A 25,013-nucleotide genomic window follows, 5' to 3' on the forward strand; every position below is an offset into this window, starting at 1 on the left:
TGCTCGTCTGTCTTTCACATGTTCCTGCTTGCCTGCTCCATGTGGCTATAGTCGGTGCTGGTTTCTCTCCGAGGGCACTCTCCAGTTCTCAGGCCTCAGCTCCCTCTCTTGCCCCCATGGTCTCCCTGCATATAGGGCTGGACACTTAGGCTGGGTCATCTTGGGCTTCTGACTAGTTGGAGATGTGTCACAGTCTTTGTGAGTGGAACATGGCCCCTCTGAAAACTGCACAGGACCCCAGGAGACATTAGCTAGCTAGCATGAGGTGGTTCAGCGTCTCCAAAGAGATGCATGTCCTGGGCTGCTCATAAGGGACACAAATACTTTCCCTTAGCTCTGCCTCTGCCTGGGGTCCCACCCTTGATCTCAGTGGGTCCACCCAGCATTGAGCTTTTTATTGTCCTTGAAATGACTGCACAAGAGGTAGGTGTCTAGGGATAGTGAGAAGTGGGCTTGGTGGGAGTTCCAGCTGGGGTGGGTATGCTGTGAGGGTGACACTGCACAGAAGACCACGGACCACATCTCCTCCACCCGCTCCTCTGCCCTCCAGGAGCATCCTTTCCAGAGAGTGTCAGCTTTCAGTGATCCCAAGTAGGCTCAGGAGGGAGCCTGAGATGAAACGGATTTGAAACTCTGGGGAACGCTTGGTGACACTAGACCAAGACTGAGGCGCCAGGGAAGTCAGGTGATGCGGAAGATAGCAGAGGTGGGGGGGGGGCGCTCACTCATCCCCGGTCACTGTACAACAACTGCTGGCGCCCTGCCTCACCTACAGGCTCTCCTGCTGTCACGCCCTGACACAGCTCTCAAAACACACACCTCATGACTGTGTCACCACCACGGCTCAGCTGCCTCAGGCTCCTCAGGTATCTGCTGCTAAAATCTGTGCCTTGCATCTCAGGTCTGTGCCTTTGCTCTGTCCCACAATCATGCCTCCCTGCCCAGGAGGGCTGGGTGACATCACCCTACATCAGGGACCATTGGTATGCTCTCACACAGGCTCCGTGACTGTATTCTGCAGCCTGTCACTGTGCCTCTTGGTTGTATGAGTTCATCCATTGCTATGTAATTTTCTTTGGTTGCCATGGAACAGTGACCCATGATTGCATAGCTGCCTGTGATTGGTGTGGATTGTTGCTACCCAGATACATTCTGTTACTTGCAACTGGGCTCTGCTGGCTAAGGAGAAGGTGTATGGCTGTGTCCTGCCCTCATCTTCCTGGCCTCTGGTCTGTAGGTTTGTAGGATAGCTGCTAGGATAAAGTGATGCCAGGGAGCTGGGGAAAGAACAGGGATAAGGAGAATGTCCTTGTACTGTGTTGAAGGCCTGAATCAGGCGTGGGAAGATAAAGGCTGAAGCCAAGAGTCAGAAGGAAGGTTTGCAGTTAGGATGGTTCTGAAATAGACTGGAATGGGCAAGAAAGGGCCAGGCCCATTGCCTTTCCCAGGGCATGGAAAGTGGCTTAGCTAAGCATAGGCCTCTGAAGCCACCCAGCATTCCTTGGATGCTACAAAGCATGAGTTGATAAAGTCAGGGGGCCTTGGACAGGTATTGTATTACTTCTGGACCAGGGCATAGCCACCATGGTATAAAATGAAAACAGCTCACTCATGGTTATTCTTGTTCAAAAAGAGTTTTTCCTAATGGCTGACCCTAACTTCTCAGGCTGCAGTCTAGTCCCTCTTCTTTGGTTGAATCCCTAAGATAAAGCCAAGACTAATGGGCTGTCTATCCATATTATGCCATCCTTCCTGACATTTAAAGTCAGGACCTCAAATGTCCACCCATCAGGTCTGTCCTACCTTAAAAGGCTCTATTCCTCCCAAGTCATTTTCTCCTCCTTCTCTCCCATCATTATCATCCTAAATCAGTTTCATAGGTACAACGAGCCTCCAGGTCCAGCCATTCCACACCCTTCTTATGTCTCCCACCATAGACAAATGCACAGCATTAAATTATATGTTTACCATAGTATATGGGCCAGGCCCTCAGACACGCTACCCTCAACTCAGGCCTTACCAGATAGTCCTGCCATTCCCAGCTGTGCAGCGGGGCTTGGCACTGCTCACTCCTCGCTCACACTATGTCCAAAATGTTGGTGGTGGTGTGGGAGGATGGCCAATCAGGTAGCATCATTTGATCTCTGCTCTCGGAGCTAGTGTGTGTGACTCAGGGCTAAGCTCTCCCTTTTGGGGGGCAGAGGTTTGGCTCATCTTCAGGTGGCAGGGTGAGGGCAGGAGCTCACTAACACTCTTGTGATAACCAGGGAGAATTACCTTCCCCTTCTCCTTCCTTCCCATCTGCCTTTTCTTGTAGGGACTCCTTCCCTCTTTCTTGCTGCCCTTGATTTTGAAAACCAACCTTCTTTCTTTCCTATACTTTGCACAAGGCTGTGCAGATTGACAAGAATTGGTTTATGCTTGCTGTCCCAGACTGAGATTTGTATCTTTATTTTCAATGCAATCAACAGCCAGGCTGGAGGTGGCTCCAGAGCCCTGCTTCTCCCACTGGGCAAAGGTGGAGTGTGTGTGTCAGACATGTTTCTGAGAACCGTTGCTTAGACAGGAAGGCTCTGCTCTTGGGGAGGATGCTTCATGTAGGGGCATCTACATATCCAGCAGACAGCAGCCTTCCCTAATGTCTGATGGTACATGTTTCAGAAAGGTGCCAAGTGTCAAGGGTGGGTGAGGAAACTGTCAATAGGGACAAGTCCTCACAGGAGAGACCTGAGGGTTGGATTGGTGGCTTTGCCCGGGGCCTTTCCTTGGGATCTTTGGAGCAGGGTTTGCTCATAGAATCCTCTGTGGAGGACTGTAAGAAGCCACATATGGAATCACTCATGGTCCTTGGCTGGGGTGGGGTGGGGCCCATTGGGGGCTTCAGCTGGACTGTTTTTTTTTTTTTTTTTGACTGTTCTTCTACTGTCTGCATCAAAAGGCTGAGGCTTAAAAGTGATCCATCCTGAGGCCAGGTCCCAACATCAAAGATACAGATTGTGTGCCTCAAAATAATGTCTCCCCCCACCCCATAACATGCATCTCAAATGCCCCTTTTATAAGTTACAGCTAGTCTCTTGGGGGCTTTCCACGACCTGAGGGACATATTCTATTCTGGACACAACTGAGCACACATTACAGAAATTTCTTATAAATCCTGTAAGAGTCCACCAAAAGGTGAAGAAACTGTGAAAGGGAGTCACACCTTCCTCCTACTGGCTTGTCTTTGGGAGTAACTCATGCAGAGTGTGCCAAAGGTGCAGTCCATTTGCCACCTGGGGAGGGATCCAGTCCCAGTGGTGGCTCTTGAGCATGTTTCCCCATTGCCCTATTACAGCACAAGTCCTTCATGTCCTAGGAGAAACACTCACCACATCATGGAATGCTTGAGGCTCCTCCACTTGCTTAGAGGATTCTGCAGAGTTCATGGACCAGGACTCACCGATGACATTCAGATTCTCATCCAGAATATTGGGGTCCAGGGTGGGTAGACGCTTGCTGTTGTTTGGTGTCAAGAAGTTTTCTGGCCTCTAAAAAAAAAAAAAATGGAGACTTTGAACTGGTCCTTCCATGTCTCCTACTCAGAAAATTTTGAATAGCTGGGGATGGGAAGTTGATTCAGAGGTTAAGAGAACTGGCTGCTCTTCCAAAGGACCTGGTTTTAGTCTTTATTCCCAGCACCCACATGGAGACCTACCACCATTTGTAATTCTAGTTCCAGGAATCTGATGCCCTCTTCAAACATCTATGGACACTAGGCATGCATGTGATATACACAGGAATATATCTAGACAAAATACTCATTCACATAAAGTAAATAAATCTTAAAAACTTCTGAACATCAGACTGCAGAGGGGGGGAGCCATGAAATCTTGCTGGATGAAATGATGGGTAGGTGGAGGGCATAGGAAAATAAGGACAACTAGCAGAGGCAAAGACCATGTCCCTAGTGACCAGGTGGCCCAAGCTCGGGTGAGATGCTGATTCAGGACCTGTAATGACATTTCTCCTCATTTCCAGGCAGAAAGCCAATCTCAATGCCCTGGATTTCATAGACTGCCATCTAATCCAGTTAGAGGAGGAAGTAGGAGTAATGAAATCAAAAGAGGTCTCCAGAGGTGCCCCAGTCATTACAGAAAGCAAGGACAATTGCTGAGGGAGTCCCCTCCCCCACTGCCTGTTTCCATGCTGTCCATCCTGCATGGTCTCAGGACCAGTGAGGCCAACTCAGTGATGTGGAACAGATGTTTTGGGGACAGAGTCACATACTCACCAGATATTTTCAGGCAGAGTCTGATACTATGTATACATTCTTTTTTTAAAATTCATCATAAAAAGATAAATTAAAAAATGGGACTCTCAGTCCAGATAATGAATTCATCTCACCAGTCTCTGCTAGGCAGGGGAGGATCCTGAGGAGGAGGGAAGGCAGGCAGAGTAGGAGGGGGCAGGCTGCTGGAGGGCAGCAGGGAGCGAAGCCTTGCGGATGAACTGCCCATTCAGGCCTTGCCTGGCTTCGCTCACCCCCACCCACAAGCTTGTTTATTTGCTTTTCTATTTGGCAGGCCTGCTGGGGCAGACGGGGCTGACAAGTGGCCCTCAGTCTGTAGCTCCGTGGTGGCAGCAGATCCTGATTCATGAAGGCTGTAATTGGGGGCTGACTCTGAAAGCTCAAAGAGATGCACGGACATGCGCCAGCTCAGGCTCGGCACCCAACCAGGTCCTGTGCTGTGCCCGCTGCTGCACGCCACGTGAGAAACGTGGTGGGGGCGGCTGTCGGGCAGCAGGCGGTCCAAGCAGCAGGGTGCGGTCTGTGGAGACAGGCTGGGCCGATGGCATTCCGAGCTGGCGGCATCTTAGGTCACCTTCTCTCCTCCCTACTCTCAACACCTCTGCCGCCTCCTCTCTATTCCATCCCCTAGATCCCTGGTCATGCAAAATGCAACAGCCCCTGCTTGCCCCGGCAATTACAAAGCAACGCTGCCGCAGCTGCTGTCCGTGGTGCTGAAACCGCCCGCCTTCCGGCCAGCCCGCCTCTCGCCCCGCCTTGAGCTTTGTTGGTGGGGAACATGGGCTCTTAATTCAATTAGCTGGCCCTGAACCCTCCCCAGGGAGCCTGGAGCGGAAACTGACAAATTCTGTTTAACAAAGACATTTGTCCCCCGCCCCGCCAGGCTTAGGGCTCTGCTCTCCTGTATCCCGCTCATTAGGTATCTAACAAAGTGCGTCCCAAGAAATCTGTTTCCAATCGCTAGTAATTCAGGAGGCCTGATACAATTTTCTCCCTGATAAGGGTGGCTCGCCCGCTGGCGAGCACCATAATGAGCCCTGTGCAGTGGTCCCCTGATCAGTCACTGCTTTGTCATTTCCTGTAGCTGCAGTGGTAGGTTCTTATCTCTTCAGCTGTAGGCGAGGCTCAGACAGCAGGCCCCTTCGAGAGGGCTTACCTCCCGTGCATACGGTCAGCCTCATTTGGGGCATCCTGAGGGCTGCTGCAGCTGTGGCAGGTCTGAGCTTCTGAGTCAATCATCCGGCTAAGAAGGGCCCACATGTTAATACTCAATGGAACCATAATATATTCCTCAGAAAATGGTGTCAGAGGGTTAATCCAAAAAAGGAGGTTAGAAATGGGGAATAGGAGGAATAAAGATTTTATTTTTTAAAATTCTGTTGGGGTGTTAGGATTAAATAGAGCCCCGCCTGTGGCTTAGTGGGCTCATACCCTCTTATGGACCAAAAATCATCTTTACATGCATATCATCAGCCCCTGTTCACATCTGGACAGAACCACACCTTACTGTCGCTCAAGGATTTTCTATAGTTGCCTATCACTTTTTGGCAAAAATCCAAACCATGTATCCTGGCACCCAGTCCTTCCACAATCTGGGCTTCACTTACAAATCCAGGGTCACTGCTCACTACAGCAATCCCATATGCCCCACAAGCTCTAGGGCACTTAAGCCTCCATGTCACCGTACATGCTGGTCCCTGATATACCTCTGCTTTCCCAATTCCCAAGCTACCATCTAAAGCATAACTCAAACCACAGCTCTTGCTGACACTTCCCCTGGCCTTAGTAGCACAGGTGCTTTATTGCTGGGTACAGGATCGGGCTCAACTAAGTAGCCAATGAAGTCATACACTGTGATCTTGGCTGGGCTAGGGATCCATCTGGCTTGGCTCGAGGACCACTCGAGTGGTCTAGCCTAGAGTTGGAGAGAATCCCTAGGCCAGCTCTCTTTCTCTTAGAAGTTTTTTTTTTTTTCTAGAAGCTTCTAGCCCCTCTGTTTCTTCCTTTCCTCTCATGTCTTCAACCAACAAATTATGCATTGAGTTTGTAGGGAGGAAAGCAGCACAGAGGAAGCTCCAACCCACCGGGACCCTCAGCCTTTCTGGCATCCTGTCTTAGGACATGACTTCTTGAAGGAAATTGCAGGCTGAGCATCTCAAGGCAACGGTGGCCCTGAAGCTGGTGAGAACTTAGAGATGAGCCTGCGCCAGGGCTCTTGAATTACTTGCACCTGGAAGCAGCCTGGATCTTTGGTCTCAGACCCAGAAGCAGGTCTTTATGCCTCCATTTCTTCCATAGCTCCAGCTCTAGGCAGAGTATATGGGGGAAATTTAGTAAACTTGACCTCTGGAGAGGTGAATAATAACCTTTCTCATTTCTTCATTCTCAGAAAGAATTTCTTTGAGGGCTGAGAGAGAAATGACCCAGGAAGTAAAGGTGCTTGCCGTTAAGTCTGACAACCCGAGTTTGATCCCTAGGACCCACGTAGTGGAAGAAGAGAAAGAGCACACCATTGCAAGTTGGCCTCTGCAGTGCGTGCGCGCGCGCGCGCGCACACACACACACACACACACTCACACACACACACGTAAGGCGGAAATTGCTGTGAAAACAAATGCTGTGCTGGTGATGTTTATCTTCAGCACTTGACAAGGTCTTTGATGTCTGCATGAGCAGAAAGCTGGTGAAGCAGCTGTCATGAGGGGCAGGTGCTGAGTGATAGATTAGTGGGGCTCTGGTATTCCCCTATCCCCAGTGCCCTTCCTCAACTCAGTATGCTTGTCAGCAGCTCTGGTGAACAGTGCTGAGAGCTCCCTTCCTGGGTGCTCTGGGTCCCAGCACAGGCCCCAGCAGATGAGGAAAGAAAAGCTCAGAGAAGATCCAGGATCCAAACCTAGGACTGAAGAGAAATATGCACTGTGTGTGTCGAATACTGAACGTCTTGACTATAATTATGCGCGACCTGGACCCTGAGATAGGAGACAGGTAAAACTCTCCATGTGTTATAAAATCAACATCTGGAGTGGCCCCAAGCATAGAAAGTAGGCTGATATGGAAGTGAGACACCATAAGAATATTAATATGTCTAAATTTAAAAGAGCAGAAATACTAGGTGATGGTGGGCTGTCCTATTCAGGTGCCACAGACTGGACTCCATGCCTCAGTGGCCCTCATTGGCTTGGAGGGATTCAAACAAGCAGACTCTGGGTGCACAGAAGGGAAACATGTGTTTAGAAAAGGAGTGATGGTATTGTGCGACCCGATGGTGCCAACGGTGTTTCAATGTGTTGGAGGACATTTTAAAAGAACAGCCAAGAGGAGATAAACAGGAGGATGGGAGCCGGAAGTGAAGCGTGTGAAGAGCCCAGCGAGAGGGAGGGCTGGGTCAGGCTGGAGGGAGAAAATGAAGTGTTGCACACTGAAAGCCCTGCCCACAGAAAGCTGAAGCAGTAGGCTTGTACGCTTGAGGCCAGCCTGACACTATTTCAAAAAAGGAAAGCAACACACACCAGGAGGCCTGACATGAACATGGGAGCTGAGCTCCCTGGAGGCTGGCTGAGGAAGGGAAGACAGGCCAGTAGGAGGAAGCAAAAAAGAGGAAGGAAGAGGCTTACAAGGATCTATAGAGGTAGAAAGGAATTCTTGGAAGTGAATTCCTGTTATGAGAAACAAGCCAGTAGAGTCTCTCTCTCTCTCTGTGTGTTGGGATACACACTAAACTACCTCCTTTCTGAGGTAGGCTCTATGGGAAGAGTGACATGGTAGACTAGAGACAGTGGTGTTCATATTGTCCTCAGAGCATGTAGCATCAAGAAGACAATTCAGGAGTGGTGAAAAGCAGGTGGGAACTTGGAAGACGAGGTGATGAGCCCACTCTACACCTTTCAACTACCCAAGGGCCAGAATATCCCCTGGGAAGAATACAGGCTTCCTTTTATCACCCACACCTATCTCTTTCTTCTTCACCTTGGATTGGAGGACCCTCTAGGTTGGACCTGAGCTGCTGAGGGAAGGATGCTGTGAGGAGGAGGAGTGGGACAGAGCTTTCTCTTGCCATTTGACCTGAGTGAGGACAGAGAGCGCAGGGACTGCAGAAAAGGCAGCCAGGGGTATTGTGAAATGCTGGAAGGGCAAGGAGGCCCACCCCCTCCTATGATTGTGTTTTCAGAGCTGGACTCTTTAATGGTGGGAATAGAATCTTCCAAAGGACAGACTAACAGAGCTGAGCTGTTTGACTCTGGATACTGCCTATCCAGGCAAATGTGTTTGGAGGAGAAATAGATAGTTCTGGGTCAAGATTTCTTTAAGGACCAACCCAAAGCACACAAGGCTTTCAAAAAAAAAAAAAAAAGGCTTTCAATCAAAGCCTGTCTGATTATATGTGTTCTCTGCCCTCCCTCTCTAGCTGCTCCCTCTCTAGCTGCCTGGCTGACTTTACTCTGGTTTGGTATCCAGAAAGGTCTTTGTAATGAAAGTACCAAGGTGGCCTTTTTGTGGTCTTAAAGGTTGCTCCACTGCACTTCCATGTAGAGAAAAGGTGAGTGGAGGGCCAACTGGACTGTCTGCCACCCATTTTTGAGAGTAGGGCCTCAAATGCACCTCCTTGTACCAGATTCCAGCATCTAGTGGGCTCCGAGTCTTCCTCAAGTCCTTTTGATGTTGCAGGCTGAGGGGAGGTGGCCACACACATCAGAAGCCTGACCTCTGCCTACCTGATGTCCCTCAACCCTGGGCCGTCACTAAATCCTGAATCCCAAGGTCACTGGACCCAGGTGCTCATGTGGTCCTGTTTTACCTCACTCACAGGGAGGTGCATTTCCCGGCAGAGGCAAGAATGAGCCAATGAACACCTGGTGTGTGCACAGCAGGGTCAGCTGAGGGAGCTCTGCTCATCCCGGGCTGTGCTTCAGTGAGGCTGCCTGCCACCTGGATGTGGTGGGATTATTAAAAGAAGGCAGGCTGCCTTGCCTGGAGAAGCAAAGCCTCTTGGGGGACCAACACGTTCCCCTCTTCAAAGAGAAAACACTGAGATGAGAGGTGGGGAAGCAGGAGACCAAAGGATGATTCCTCTGTGTCTGTGGAGTGGCCGTGGACGCACGGACTTTTAGTGCCTACAGGTTCTCCAAAGTTTCCTTTACAGGCTTCCTGGAGGAGAGGACTGGGTACCTTCATGCATTTGTTCTCCTTCACATGCTGCTCCGGCTTCGGACAGATCACCAGAGGCAGCAAACATGTCAGGGAAGTAACATGTCAGGGTGACTGCACCCCCCGCCCCCCGCCACTAACAACCCCTTCTGAAGCACAGTATCCCAAACCAGAGGTGAGGGTGCCAAGCACTGGGGAGCAGGCTGTGCTAGCTGGTCAGCCTGCCCACATGCCTGCTGGCTGCTGGCACCACCCATGCAGAAGACTTGCCCGGGTGTACTCAGCCACAGAGGGCAAAGCCAGGAGCAGGGGCTAGGGGACACCCGGGAGGCAGGGATCTCAAGGTGAGGGGAGTGTTTTTCTACCTCTCAGAGTCAGCTGCTGTGCCACGGAGGGGCTGCTGCTACGGGGAGTGAGTCATGACAAAGCACGGGGAGATGATAGGGGTGGATGTGGCTGAGGATGTTCCTGTCCCGTGGATTTGTTGAGACAGACCTCTGCTACCTCCCTTTGAACATCCCACTACACTCCTGTCCTTGAGGTATAAAAATGGCAGGCATGGCCGACTGAGTTTGCCAAGTGTCCAGGGAACTGGAACAGCCTGTGTCGAACCTTCTGCCTTCAGGCTGGAAGCACTTCAAAGTGGGAGGAGTTACCCAAGGACGGACTCATCAGCCATGTAGGCCAGGTGGTCCAAGTCACCTACTACCTCAAGCCCCTCTCCGGCAGCGGGAGTGCACACAGGGCTGTCACTTTGTTCCTGGCGGTGACTCTGGAGCCTTAGACTATGCTGGGAGAAATTAATGGGTGGTTCTTTTCTGACTCTGCCATCACTGGCCCATGGTGCACAGGGAGACCACAAAGCTGCAGCCTCCTCTAAGGGGAAACATCATGGGGGAACCTCTTGGCCTCTCACAGAAGCTAGGCTCCAACTTCGCTCATATTGTCTACTCAGGGATGTCGAACAGCCTTTCCAGGGCCTCTGGATTTTCATACCTCAAGCGTCATCAGGCTGTACATCATGAACTGGTGTCTGCTCATGAGCGTCCATGTTCATTCTATTCTCTATCTCCCAATCTCTATGAAGGGAAGGACTTTGTTTTTTCTTGGACCTGTTTAATGTACTATCCCTTAACCCCAGCACATAAGGGCCAATGCATAATGCTTGCAGGTATGTGAGGATAATGACGCTTTATCCTGAAGGTGATGAGGATACCAGGAGAAGACACTTTTAGATTCCCAACACTCTTTTTTTAACCCTTAGTGGGAAGATGGCAAAAGAGCTGGTGTCTACACTAGGTGAGGGTCCTGTCCAAAATTAATTGAACTAATGTACCTTGAGGTACATGGGCTTTTTAGCCACAGGGCACACTCCCACTTCAATCCACAAGGTCGTGTGGTAACATTTTTGACCTGCCCAGTGTCTGGCATGTAGGAGATGCTCCTTGGATTTGTATAATGGGACAGGATAAAGAGTTGACTGTCACTGCTGCAAGGACCTGATGATGAGTCCACTCATGGCAACATTAGCAGTCACATCCCTAAATTGGTCTTCAATGCTGTAGAATCAAAGTGAGTCACTTATCGGCCAGTTCCCAGATGGAGCTGCCAAGAAACAGCTGAGCTACAAAGAGATTGCGTGTTCGGACAGAGGTGTGGAAATATCTGTCATTTTACATGTCTCTGTGTGTGTGTGCATATGCATCAAATGCATGCAACGTTGAAGAGGTGCATGCACATGCATATCTGGACATATGTGACTGTCCTGTGTAAACACTCCTGTGGCTGCATGAATGTGTACACACGTGTAGAGCCTCTGTGTACAAATTCTTTGCAGCTGGGTCTGCATTTCTGCTAGTACTATATTTTTTTCTGGTACACACCTAATATTGGTCTCCTTTCTTTTTCTTTCTTCTTAGAAATCCATTACTAAAAGGCTCCCCCCCTCCACCTCCAGGGGAAGGGGGCTAAGGAAAGGGGAAGCTAAAATCACAAGGCCGAGATCAAAACCCTCAGCAGCTAAATGAATTCGGCAGCGTTTTCCCGCATGGCTTGGAGGGATAATTTAGTGAGGCCGCCAGCTGGAAGGAAAGGGATTAATTCTGCACTTAGCACAGCTCCAGTGAATAATTCATCACTGGAGACCTTTGTGCCCAGCCCCTGGGCAACAGGGGACAAGTCTTACCCACCTGCCTGTTGCCTGTCTGGCCCCACCAGTCTCCCGGCCAGGGACACCTAGCCCTCTCTCCTTCAAGTGGTTGCAGGATACATGTTTCCTGGGGCAAGGCAAGAGGCAGAAGGAGATGGCAAGATGGCAAGAGACTGGCAGTGGTTGACATATCCTAGACTGTGAGAAGGTCCCGGAGGGCTGAGATGCTCTGGAAAAGATGTTACATCTCTCAGCTTCTCCTTTCTTAGGATTAATTTTTTTTAGTTGAAAATCTTAGTTATTATACATGTATGGTGTGTGTGTGTGTGTGTGTGTGTGTGTGTGTGTGTGTGTGTGTGGTGTGCACATAAAGGTCAGAGCACAGCTTTGTGGAATCAGTTCTCTCCTTCCACCTTTATATGAGTTCTGGGGAGAGACTTCGTGGGGGTGGGGCTTTTGGGCTGTCATCTTCCTAGATATTCTTCTATGCCTCACACCACAGAATTCCCACGTTCCTCCCACAGCTGTTTGCCCTGAGAAGCTAACAAAAGTAGATTAGCCCTAATCAGCTTTTGAACATTTCCTGGGCTCAGGGTCAAATTGCCCACACCCTGGTACCAGAGAGGAAAGTGGAGAAGTTTCAGTGCGTGGCTGCCATGCACACTAGAGGCATGACCAATGTCAAAGCTGGAGTCAGCCTAAGTGGAGCTGGCTGGAGGGACAATGGCTGCCCACCAGGCAGGGCTTGCCCTGCTGACCTCTCCACTCGGACTGACTCTGCCTTGGCAAGCCGTATCCCAAAATGGGTCCCCAAGTCCCTGCACCTAAATCTTTAGAACTTATAGAGAACCATCACTCTCATGACACAGCAGACCTTGAGACACGATGATGATCCAGTTCTTTTAAAAGCACAAAGTCTTCTCTGGCTGCTGACAGGAGAGAAAGTCAGAACTTCAAAGTGTGCTGGGGACTAGCTGTGCCTGCTGGCATCACAGTACAGGGACCATGGTAAGAAGGCATGTGGGCGGTCTCCAGAAGCTGAGAGAACCCTGGCTAGCAGCCAGCAAGGAATCTGGGCCACCAGCCCCACATTGCAAGGAACTGGATTCTGCCCGCACCCCCAAAAGGACTTGGGATTACATTTATCCTCATATTCTAGAAAAGAATGTGGCTTGCCCTCTTTCATCTTGATTGCAGCCATGTTAAATTCTGTGTACTCTGGAGGTGGGACTAGGAAAGGGATGTCTCTAAGTGTGGCATCCAAAAGCAGGGAACTGATCTCCCCTGTCACCTTCATGGAACTTTGATCCCAAGTTAGGCAGGTATGGCTTGGGTAGGTTGGGGCAGAGGTAGGGCTGGGTCTTTGTGGTCCTCTGTTCTTCCCACTTTCTAATTTCAGCATTCTGACCTCCTGGGGCCTCGAATCCCCTCAGAACTTTCCAACTAAACTAACAGACTCTTCCTTGTCTCTGGCCCCAGGCCCTGAGGGTCAGCACCTGTGAAGGAGACTGTCACTCACTTTAGGGGCTTATGGGAGCTGACACATTTCCCAGGCCTTACCTCAGAAGAAAGCAACTGGAGGGACAGGTTCACGGTGGGGGTCTCTCCACTGATGGTTTTTAGGTTGGTGTTCTGGGGAGAAAAGGGGTCAGTAAGTCCACAGAGCCAGGCCAGCTGCAGGCAGGCCTCTTGCTCAGCCTCTTGTTCTGGCTTCCCTAGGGAGAAGGCGGGTGCTAAGGAGTGTGGGAGGGATGCCAGAGCAGGCCTTCTGCCTCTGCTCCAGCACTGCCTCCATGCCGCACTTCTCACCTGGCTGGCACCTCTACACTCATCTTCTGGCAGAGCAGAAGTTCCCGCTTGCTTTATGTCAAAAGCGTTTAGGGAAATGGCACAGAAATAGACAATGATGCTGGGTGTGGTGGTGCATGCCTGTAATCCCAGCACTTGGTCAGAGGAGGCCGGAGGATCAAGAGCTCAAAGTCATCACTGGCTACACGGCAAGTTTGAGGCCAGCCTAGAATACCTGAGACCTTGTATCAAAAAATATATGTAAATCAAAGATGATAAAAACAATAATGACAAAATTATTTTTCCCTATTTTTCCAATGGGGATTGATCCTTTGGCCTCTTGCAAGCTTGTATACTAGACAAGTGCCCTTCCATTAAAGCTATACTCCCAAGCCTTCTTTTCTTAATTAATTAATTAATTAGTCAATCAATCAATCAATCAATCAATCAATCCATTCCCTGGCTGGTCTCAAACTCATTCTGTAGCCTGAACAAGCCTCAAAATTTCCATTTTTAAGGCCTGTGCCTTCAGGCCTGACATTGAGAACTTATTCTAAGTATTTCCTGACCAAATTCCAAAGCAGTCCTGTGAGCAAGCACTGTGTGTGTGTGTGTGCTTTATACTACTTGTTTTTCCCACAGTAAGGAATATGGTCACATGTAGGAGGGAGGTGGTGAAGCTAGAATTTGAATTCAACCAGTCTGTCTCCAGAGCCTGGCTTTAAGCCTCTGCTTATTGTGTCCTGGATGTGTGGATAGAGATGAGAAATGAGGTCTACAGAGGTCTTCTGTCCCAGGTGGAAGACAGGGTAAAGAAGGCCTTGGACCCAGGTCTGGGAAAGCCTGCCCTTTGCTGGCACTCCCTGGGGCCCCAGTTTGCTCTTCTGGCGTTCACCCTGCCTTGTCTCTCTACCGCCACAGGTAAGCCCAGTCTTTGGTGTTCCTCACACCTGCAGACTTTCCTCATCAGCGCCCTGACAGAAGCTGTTAAGACATATTCAGCTGGATGGTGGTAGCTCACATAGTTAATTCCAGCACTAGGGAAGCAGAAGCAGGCCAGTGTCTGAGTTCACAGCCAGCCTGGTCTACAGAGTGAGTTCCAGCACAGCCAGGGCTACACAGAGAAACCCTGTCTCAAGAATCTGCCCCCCCAAATAAAAGCCATATTCCCTTCCATAGGCATGGCCATGGAGCAGGGGTGGGGTGGGAGCGTGTGGACCAACTGGCGGTGGGAACTTACAGTGATGGGAAGCTGTTCCACATACAGCCCTTTAAAGTTTTTTCCTGTCAACATCTTGTGATATAGACGAGGCTTTAGTGGTAACACGGAGACACCCAGGGGCTGGTGGAAGGTCCATGGTTCACTGCTTTTCACTGTGGGAGGAAGGACCAATGGAGGCTCCTGTTAGTAACTCCCTCTTCCTACTGCCCCAGCTTCTTGGATGGGTTTTTAGGTGTTGCCCAGACCCCCCCTTGGTCATGGACGTGCAGCTCTCTGGGCTCCTGATGACCCTGCTTGACTGCCTTCTGTCTCCCTTATACACACACACACACACACACACACACACACGCTCTGCCTCTTTGCTTCCTCAGAGATTTATCAGCTCAGCGCAAACTCTAAGCAGATTCTATATCTATAGGTATTTTCTGGATTTCCTGTCTCTGTCCTCTGGGTGTGTGTGTCTTAATTTAGACAACGGGATTGCAGCTTGGGGTCAGCTGTTTGCTCTGCCATCCCTAGCACACCTTCTCCTTACTGACGATGATTATGGTGTCCAGGTAGGGTTAGGCCCACGTGTCCTGGCCTATGCTCTGCAGTTACACCGTGGATGCGGATTTGAACTAGACCTTCTCCTCTTTTGCCCGCACTGTGGGTTTCCTGGCTCCTGGGGGCCCTTAGGCAGTACTTGTGGGAGACAGAGGCAGGTGGCCCAAACACCTCTTATAGGACTGTCCAGTAAGTTCTGCCCTGCTGGGACACTGGCCACTTACTTGAGGCAGAGGGGTAGTACTCCAGCACCAGCGCTGTGTCCTCTGAGAAGCTGGTGGCTCCATCTCGGCCTTGAAAGAGGAAGGCCTGGTTCCACAGGGGCTGCTCTGGGGGTGCCCCGGGCCTGGACAACTGCAAGAGTGTGGAACAGGTGTGAGGTCATACCTTCAGACTCGGCTGTACACATGTCCCTCGTCCCACAAGCATTTGTCCCAGTTATAAAAAGCCACGAATAAACCAACCAACAAATAAATAAATAATAAACAAATGGGAAACCTTTTTCTTACATGAAGACAACCACCATGTTCCCACTTTTTCTGTGTATCTTTTATATAATTACCATTTTGCCCTTCTCCACTTACAGTCAAAACCTAAGCATACCCTGAGTCTCAAGAAACTCTTGTTACTCATGACTTTAGTAGCTTCGAGATATTCTGTGTTTTGGTGGCATAGCCCTATAATCCTAGTGCTTGAGAGGGGGAGGCAGGAGGATTGGGTGTTCCAGGACGATGTGGGCTATGTATGTGTTGGAGGACAGCCTCAGCTATGTAGCAGCTTTGAGGCCAGCCTGGGTTGTGTAAGACCCTTTCTCAAAAATCAAGACAGGCCCCACCTTCCCCACATGATGCTTTGTCATTTCCAACCACCCAGAGTTTTCCTTTTTAAAAAAGTTTTGTGTGTGTGTGCCTATGGCATGTGTGTGTGTGTGTGTGTGTGTGTGTGTGTGAGTGCATTTGTGCATGTGTGCACGTGTGTGTGTTACAGCACATATGTAGAGGTCAAAGAACAGCTTCTGTCACATTGCAGTTTTGAGTAATCAAACTCAGATTCTCAGGCTTGGCACCAGGTACCCTAACCCTCTGAGCTGTTTGGCTGTCCCATTTTCTGAATTTTTTTTCTATAACACTGAGCTGGACGCTCTTTGCCACACCTCTGCATTCCAGACTGCTATTCTCGGTACATACACCTAAGGCAGTCATTCAGTTAAAGGATTTTCGTGCTCTAAAGTACTTGCTGGATGTGTGCACTGTCTTCACAGCCCCTTTCTATTCCACACCAGCTCCCCCAGGCCTGTTCAGAAAGCCACACAAGTCTTCAGATTCGGAGGGGTTTGTCTGGCTTCAGCCACTGGAGACTTGAAGGCTCTGAAGCAGCGGATGGGGCACATGCACGGGGGCGGCTTGGAAGATGAAACCTAACAGCCTTGCCTAATCCCCAAATAAGGGAGACTTTGGGTGCTCCAAAAACCTCCAAAGAAGCAGGACCAGAAAGAAGATGGTGTGGCAAGGTGAGAGGAGGGAGGTGGGAGAATAATGCAGCAACAGGGCCTGGAGCTGACACACAGCTCCCCTGCAGGGGAGGGAACTCAGCTTAGAGCCCTGCGTGGCCCAGTGCGGGCTGCCTGGCCTCGGCCTGCCAGGGGCTGTCAGCAACCATGGCAGTGGTCCCACCTCTTCCTCCCACAAGGGCATTGGCAACCACAGGAAAAGGTTAGCACACACACTCCAGGAGTTACTGATGAGAGATGGAGGAATGTCAGGATAGGCCTTTCTGATGGGGCAGAGCCCTCATGCCTGTCACACTAATGGACCTGCTCTGGTCATTAGGAGTCTTGCTCAAGGCTCGGTCTGTCACAAGGAGACAGTTTGTGGTCAAAACACGGACAGATGTTCCTAAACACTAGGTGGTGGCTGGAGCCATGGGTGCATCCCTGAGATGTCCTGGTGGAAGCCCGGGACCACCGCCTGGTCAGCAGCCTAGGCCACAGAGGCCAGTTGGAAGTTCTATGGGGCTTGACATTGATCTCTCAGGATTGATCCCCACACTGTGACCTTCCCACCCTCACCCCCTTCTCTTGGGTATCAGAGGAAGGTAACCATTGCCTGGGCTAGCTGCCAGGCCCTGGGGCCCTCAGAGAGGAGGGACTGTGACTCGGTTTCCTGCTGCCTCATTTGTTGCTCCTGTCCTGGGAAAGGCTTATCTAATGGATGCTAGTTGTCTGCTTTGGGACTTATTAATGGATCTAACTGGATCCTACAAGGCAAGAGGTGTGAAATGGCTGCCTGTCCAGCCTTTTCCCTGAAGGCATTTCCAGGGTAAGTTCCCTAGAAGAAAGCCCTTCATACCTAGAATTGGGAAGGGTGAATCATAATCATATTCTCCTCTCTCCTTCCTCTCCCTCAGTCTTCCACCCTCTCCCTCCCTCTCACTGCCCCTCCCCCCAGACAAATGAGTGTGTGTAGGACTGAAGGTTAAATAACAATTTGTTATCAGCCTTGTGAAAGAGAAGGTGCTAGCAGCTGATCTGCATGCTGTGCAGGGGTGAGGGGGCGGGGTGGGTATAGGGTAGACATGGCCTGAAGATGCTAATGGGAAAGGCTGTGGTGGGCTTCCGAATTAAGGAATATGATTAACCCTCAGCTGTGATCTTCAGAAAAGCCATTAACCCTCTGCCACTGAGGCAGACCTGCCGCCCCTAGGGACGGGGCCTTCATTCCGTGGGCCCTCGTCCCTTTCTCCTCCTGCGTTTCCTCTGGACCCACTCTCATTCTCACCTTCATCCACTGCTGTCTGTTCTGCCCAGGCACAGTGGAGTCAGGCTGGGAGGAAGAGCTGCTGGTAGACTGTGCTGGCTGCAGCTTCCAGCAAGCTAGGACCCTTGGCTCTGGGCCCAGGGACCACTTTAAGCTTATTGTTGGGATTACAGCAGGTTCCTTTCCCTCTATGGGACCTAGGTTGTTTTTTTTTTTTTTTTTGTCAAATGTCTTGTGCTTTGAAAGCCAGCCATTTGCAAGGTTGAAGGAGGCAATGGATATTTTGCTAGAAGGCAAAAGATCAGTTTGACTGAACGCCATGACAGACACTTGTAAGGTATTGCAGGGACCACGGTAGAGCTAGGGACAGACTTTGCCCTAGCTCTTCCTAGAGCTTATCTTCCAAGAGAATAGAGTACATGTGTACCTGTGAATAAACATCTACCCGCCTCAGTCATCGCGTATAGACCTGAGCAAGTTCTCGTGGTAGCAATTAGAATGTGTTAAGAGAAAGCCACACCTCTTATCTGGCATGTGAGGAAGAGGTGAGGGTTGAGGACAAGGCTGGAGGTGAGAGGGGACAGATGGCAGAACAATGGGTGGGTCTTCCCCGAGGCTGGGTGACAACTGGAGCAATGAGCTCTGTGACAGACAGCACAGAGCTGAAGGGGGCTTAGTCCTGTGTGGGAAGCAGGTAAGGGCCCAAGGAAAAAGCCTGTAGTTGAGGGCAGAGTGTACTTTACTTGCTTCTCAGAGAACAAATGAGCAAGGCTGGGACGGGGAGGCTGCTGACAATGGTCCAAGCAAGAAAGGCAGCCAGCAGTAGAATGAGTCCAGGGTGACGGGGAAGTCTTGAGAGCTTGGGAAAACTGGCTGTAGAGATGAGACAGGAAGAGATGGTGGGCACAGATGGCTGTTTTCCTCCATTTGTTTCATTCTTGGGCATTCTGTCCTAACTCCTATAGGTCATGGGAGCTACAGGAGTAAGCAGGTAGGTCCAGCAGGCACACCTATGTCCAACCAGATGTGTTTGAGCTATCCCTTGGCTGACCAGAGCCCAGGTTTTGCCATCCTCACCAGGCCAGAAGAGGAATGGAACAGACCAAGGATGGCCTGGTATATTCTGTCCTCCTTGCCTCATGCCAAAAAGCAGAGCCCTCTCACCCAGGCGGCTCCTCTCTTCACATCCGCTGCCTTATGCTACCACAGCAAGTCGGGACACACAATTCTCAGCGATTGGCTCAAGGAAGTGCTTGTGACCTGATTCTGGTGAATGAGAGCAGAGGAAGGTTGGGGCTTAGTGGGGGGAGGGCGTTTAGTTACCAGTTTCTCATAAAAACCAAGTTCTTTATTAGCCTTTGATCATATTTGTGCCAGAAACCTGGGACGCCTTGTTTCTAGAAGCAGTTAGCTGTGCAAAAGGTCATTGCTAGGTGCTAGAGATCATTTTTAACAGCGACCACCATGGCAGCATGTAATGCTGAGACTACTTGTGATGTTTGGCTGTAGACAGGATGTCTGGATTGGGGTTTCTGTGGGGTTCAGGCATCGTGTGTAATGAGAAGGCAGACTTGAGGGTGTGAAGCTCTGAAGGGGGCAGGAGGGACTCTTGGCCTGGGTTAGCATTTTTGTTCTAACAGCCTAGACAGGCAGGAGGCAACAGGTCTGGAGGCATCATGAAGTCTGTTGAAGGTCCCACAGCTAGCAAGCCACATAGCCAGGCTCCAGCTTCGGTCTGCTGGGTCTGGCAGCTCCTGCCTAGGGACTTGTGGAAAACTCAGTGCTCTAAGATGTCAAAGGGGGCCAGCCTTAGAACTGATCTGGTGGAGTCCCCACCCCACCACTGCAAAGATGAGAGATGACTCTCAGAAGGGACAGGGCAGGGGACTGTGTACTCTCTAAGCCTGGGGTGTCTAGATGGATACCCTTTACTCCCCAACCTGCCCCTCCCCTGTCCTTCCAGCAGGTCCCTGGGCATCTCTGCAGCTTGAAACCTCATCCAGCTGCCACCATACTGGGTAACTGATAGCAAGGGTCTTGTTATTGCTGGGCTCTGGCCTTGAGTCCCACTTGTGGGAGAAGTACCAGGGAAGTGTCCAGCGAGGAGTGCCTCCCCCGTTCAGGCGCAATTAGGCAGTGGAGGCAGCCAGTGGTCAAGCCTGGAGAGGCTCACTCATTAAGGCAGGCAGTACTTCCTGGCCCTTGGGACAGCTGCTGATCGGCTCATAATTTTCTGTGCAAATGCAGGGCCATGTGTGAGATGACTCTGGGGAAATCAGGCTGAGGATTGGTTTGGGTTTGAAGCCGTCCCTATCATCCCCCTTTATCCCACCCTTCCCTGCCTGCTATCACTCCTGCCGCTTTCTGAGCCTTCTTTAAATGTCTTTGAAACGAAAGCAGGGGCTCCAACAGAGCATCCTGCTCTAGTTTTAGTGGGCAGATGACAGGAGGGACTTCTGAGAACACCCTGTCTTCGAAGCCTCCTCCGTCATGAACAGCAAGCTCTCAGTGGAGCAGTCTTTAGGAGGTCAATCTGTCCATTTCCTAGGCCCAGCCATGACCTGTGTACATCTTCTCCAACATAGCACCTCCCTGCCCATTGCTGACATGCACTGCATCTTGGGTTATATGATATACTATACCATATTATATAGATGTTTCCACTGCCCTGGACCAACCCTTTCATGTCAAAACATCAAGACCAATGGGCTGAAGAGGCTCAGGGCTAAAGAGGCTTGCTGTCAAGGCCAGCCACCTGGGTTTGAACCTGTATAATGCCAGTTTCACAAAGCTGCACTTTGATCTCCACATGTGTGCTGTGGTATGGATGTCCCCTCCCTATATTATTATGGGATGTCCCTCCCATACACATACAATAACAATAAATTAAAAGGCAAAATACTAGAAGGTTATGACTAAGCTGGCATAGTGGCACATGCCTGTTTCCCAGGGCTGGGGGGGGGGGTAAGACAGGCAAATGGAGGGCATGAAGCTAACCTGAGCTCTATAAGTATAACCTGTCTCAAAAGCAAAGGGAGGAGCCAAGGCTCGTCTTCCCTAACAATCCAGATGGCAACATTCCTTTTCTATGGTTAAACATACATTACAGAGGCCGAGAAAATGGCCATTTCTGTGAAGACTGTGCTGAAGATCTGAGCTTCGTCCTCAGGCAAGGTAAGCACCTGGAATCCCAGCACGGAGATTCAGAGGCAGGAGGATCTCTGGGGCTTGCTGGCCAGACAGCCCAGCTGAGTCAGTAAACTCCAGATTCAGGGAGAGACCCTGAAGGGGTGGCAAGGCAGTTCAGTGGGTAAAGCTGCTTGCTGCCGAGACTGATGACCTGAGCTCAGTCCTTGGGAGCCGTAAGGCGGGAAGAGGGAACTGGGTCCGATAAGCTGAGCTCTTGACTTCCATATTTGTACTGCAGCGTGAGTACACCCCAGTGTTTTCAATGTGAAAACAATAGAGTGAAAAACACTGGACACTGACTTCTGTTCTACACACAAACGTGCACACATCACCATCATCATCCTAAGTAGTAGCAGCCCCCTGCTCTCTGGCCTTCCCGGCCCTTGAGAGCACTGCTGTACTTTCTGTCCTGTGACTGCTGATTTGAGGTCCCCATGATGGTGGAATCTACACTACTTGTTCTTTGTGTCTCCTCTTCTCTGCTTGTCACAGCTCTGAGAGTCCCTGCTGGCTTGTTACTAGATTAGACATGATCTGGCTGGATGTTTAGTATCTCTGGGAGTCCCCAGGGCAGGTTCTGTGTAACAGGCAGGAGCGGTCCTGGGCAGCAGTGAGACATAGCAAATGCTCCTCAGTAGTCAGCTGAGCTGCTGGCTGATGTCATGGTGAATGAACGTGTCTGTTTCTAGGAGTATGCTCCAGTGAGGGGGCCATGGTCGGGAAGGAGCCGTACCTGAGGACACCCGTTCTGGCTGACCCGAGGCACATCAAAGCTCATCGGCGATGAGATAGGGAAGGAAATAGGATTGAGGGACAGCCCTACAGAGGCAGGGTCCCGCCTGGCCTGGCTGGCCCTGGAGAGACAAGGAGACAGGAGTTGGCATTGTAGGAACTATGACCGGCCTAGCAGCTGGCACTCACACTTGGATTCTGGGTTGAGGTGAAGGGGAGAGTGCGGTGGCCCCACTGCATTTAAGCCAGGATCTTGTAACGTCCTGACCTCTGACCCAAGCCTTGGGAAGGCTAATCTTGGTTGGGAGATGACACCTATACAGCCATAGCTCTCAGGCTCCCTTAGCAATGACTTGAGGTGTACCTCGGCTGTATCAGAGTAAATCAACTTCACCATCCTTAAAATGGGCACTGCCCTCCCCACCTCACCTTCGAAAAACCTTATCAGAATCCCTCCTGACTTGTGGGAATCCTGGCTTATGCTTACGGAGTGAAGAGAGTCTGTGGGGAATGCACACATCTGTCTACGGTACTTGCTGTCTGGGCCCATTGGTATGTGATCACTGAAGCAGGCCTTACATCATCTGCTTTTGAGGATGACCAGCAGCAGGCACCTTAAGCCCTGAACCTGACAGGGAGAGGCGGCTGTGAGGTGGTAGGTTTGGGGTGGCAGGCTTGTTTGGAGGGGCAGAGGTGTCTCTGGGCAGAACAAGGGACCTCTCTGGCTTCCTTAAGGCTGGACTTTCTTAGAAATTTCAGGAGAGAACCCCATGTTCCCTCTCCAGGGCTCAAGGTCTTCGGGAGGAGAAAGGCATCAGGGTGTGTGAGGAAACTTAGAGGGAAGGGGAGGCTCTCTCCATCCCAGCCCTCTGCCCCTCCCCAGCCTTACCCACTCACTTAAAGTCAGTGTAGTTGGGAACCACCCGAGCAATCACCACCATAGGGTTGGGGTTGTTGACCAGGGGCTTATTGACTCCATGAAGAAAGACCTGGAGAAGAGAAGCGGCAGCAGGTGAAGGCTTGTGGCTTGAGGCCCTCCCAGAGGCCCGGCCAGCCCCTCCCTCCCCCTATACTTGCCATGATCACACGATCATTCTTCCTCTAACCCATCCCTGAGACCTGCTCCCCTCTGTCCCTACTTCTCTTTCTTCTTGCTTTGCTCAAGGCTTCTCTGCTTCAGGAAGTCACCCTCTGGGTCTGACTAGAGCAAGTGCTCCTGGTTTCCCAGGAGCATTCCTGGAATTCAGCTGCCCTTGGGGACTAGGTATACAAGCATTAGTCCTGGGCTGGGAGGAGCTCCAGACATTTACATGTTCTGGGGGAAAACTCTGTTCATGGGTCCTCCGGGCTCCTCTCCTGGGGGTTCTTTATTAGACTGTGAGATGAGAGGACACTTTGAACACTGAGAACACTGAGCTCAGGACTGGTTTCTCCAGCTGTGCTGGGTTTCCCAATCCAACATCAGAGGTCTCATGGGGCACTTTTTGGTTTGGCGTCTTCAGCCGTGGCGTCTGTGCACAGCAGGGCTTTTCCTAGCAAAGGGTGTTGGGAAGGCAATCCGCAGCATCAACATTGCCTTGCCATCCCTCATTTCACAGTTCTCACCATGGTGCTGAAGCCTGTAGGTGTTTGCCTGTCTGCTCCTCGGCCCACATTTCCCGCCAGCTCCTCTTTTTGCTGTAGTCTCTTTCTTTCCTATCCTAACATGCTCTAGCTTCTGCTTTTGCACATACCAATTTCTCTCCTCCCCAGCCCCATCCTCTGCCAATCCATCCTGACAATTGCTCATCCCCTAGGTTCTGTGGCAGTACCCCTGGTTCTTTCCAGTCACTGTCACTAAAGCAGCCCATTCTTTTGGCCTCTGCATTCCTCCTCTGTAGCACTCATCATAATTGGAGCTTCTAACTTAGCTCTTGTTGTTTTCTACTTGATGTGATTGGCATGGGCAGAAACATGCATCTTGTTGCCTGTTGTATTTCCAGCTTTTAGCATAGGCCCTGGCATAGTTAGCAGAAGTTAGCAGCATTTGTGGCATTAAAGAGGGAAAGGGAGAGTGATGAAGGGAGAGGGGCCTCTGTGCTTCTGACTGTTAAGGAGAAGAATGGAGGAAAAGAGAGACCTGGGGACAGAGTGGGAGAGACACAATGGCCTTAAGGAGGGTGGGGTTAAACTGGCCTCTAATGGTGGCTGTGTCCTAACGAAAAAGGCAGGAAGGACAGGAGCCCTTGGGCACAGCTGAGGGGTCATTCCCTCACTGGATCTGTCCTGGCTGGGAAAATCTTGGCCAGATCCAGACCCTTGTTAGGCTTCAGTTTCCCAACGTGTACATTGAAAGTTTGGGTCTCCTGGCTCTGACCTCCAGCGGAAAAAGAAGCCCAGGGCTGGGGCTTCCTCTGAATAACTTCCTTGACTCTTTTGCCTGAACCCAGCTCTACTGGGCCACTGCCTGAACCCAGCTCTACTGGGCCGATGATGGCTAACTCCACACAGGTGTTATCTGATAAGCACTTAAACTATCCTTAGTGCCATTTGGCTCTCTTTTTAAATAATTTTTAATTTTATATATTTTTAAATATTTACTTATTATTTATATATTATTCTGCATGCACGTACACCTACATGCCAGAAAAGGGCACAGGATCTCATTATAGATGGCTGTGAGCCACCATGTGGTTGCTGGGAATTGAACTGCCATTTGGCTCTCAGTGGGGCCTCCCAGTGAGCCTCTGATGTCACTGGAGGGCTGTCAGGCCCCACTGCTCACAAGAACTCCAACAGGTATGAGGCTGAAGGTGATGGTCTAGGTGTGTCTTTAGGGGATGGGTAATTTACACCTGCTGTGTGCTGACTGTGGTCAGGTACAGATGGACGAGGCAGCTGTACCGGCACACCTGCTCGTGACAGCCTGGTGAGTAGCCGGAGCAATTTCTTTTCTCACTGTGTCCCCTGGTCTACCATTGGCAATGGACATCTGCTCCTGTCTGAGCTGGAGTGGGGAGTGGGGAGTGGGTGAGGGCTTCTGGTGGGGGGGCAGGGGAGCTCAGACTATTAGACAAACCAGAAGACTGAGGCGGGGGCTGGGCAGGTAGGTCCACAGTTCTGGGGATGCAGCCCCTTCCCTGGATGAAGCTTAGGGACTGCAAGGCCATCTTATTTTTACTCTCCCTTGTACCATGGAGTGACTGGCTATTCTAGAAG

The sequence above is a fragment of the Psammomys obesus genome, unplaced genomic scaffold (assembly GCF_907164565.1).
Source record: "Psammomys obesus unplaced genomic scaffold, mPsaObe1.curated_primary_1811, whole genome shotgun sequence".
NCBI classification, from domain to species: Eukaryota; Metazoa; Chordata; class Mammalia; order Rodentia; family Muridae; genus Psammomys; species Psammomys obesus.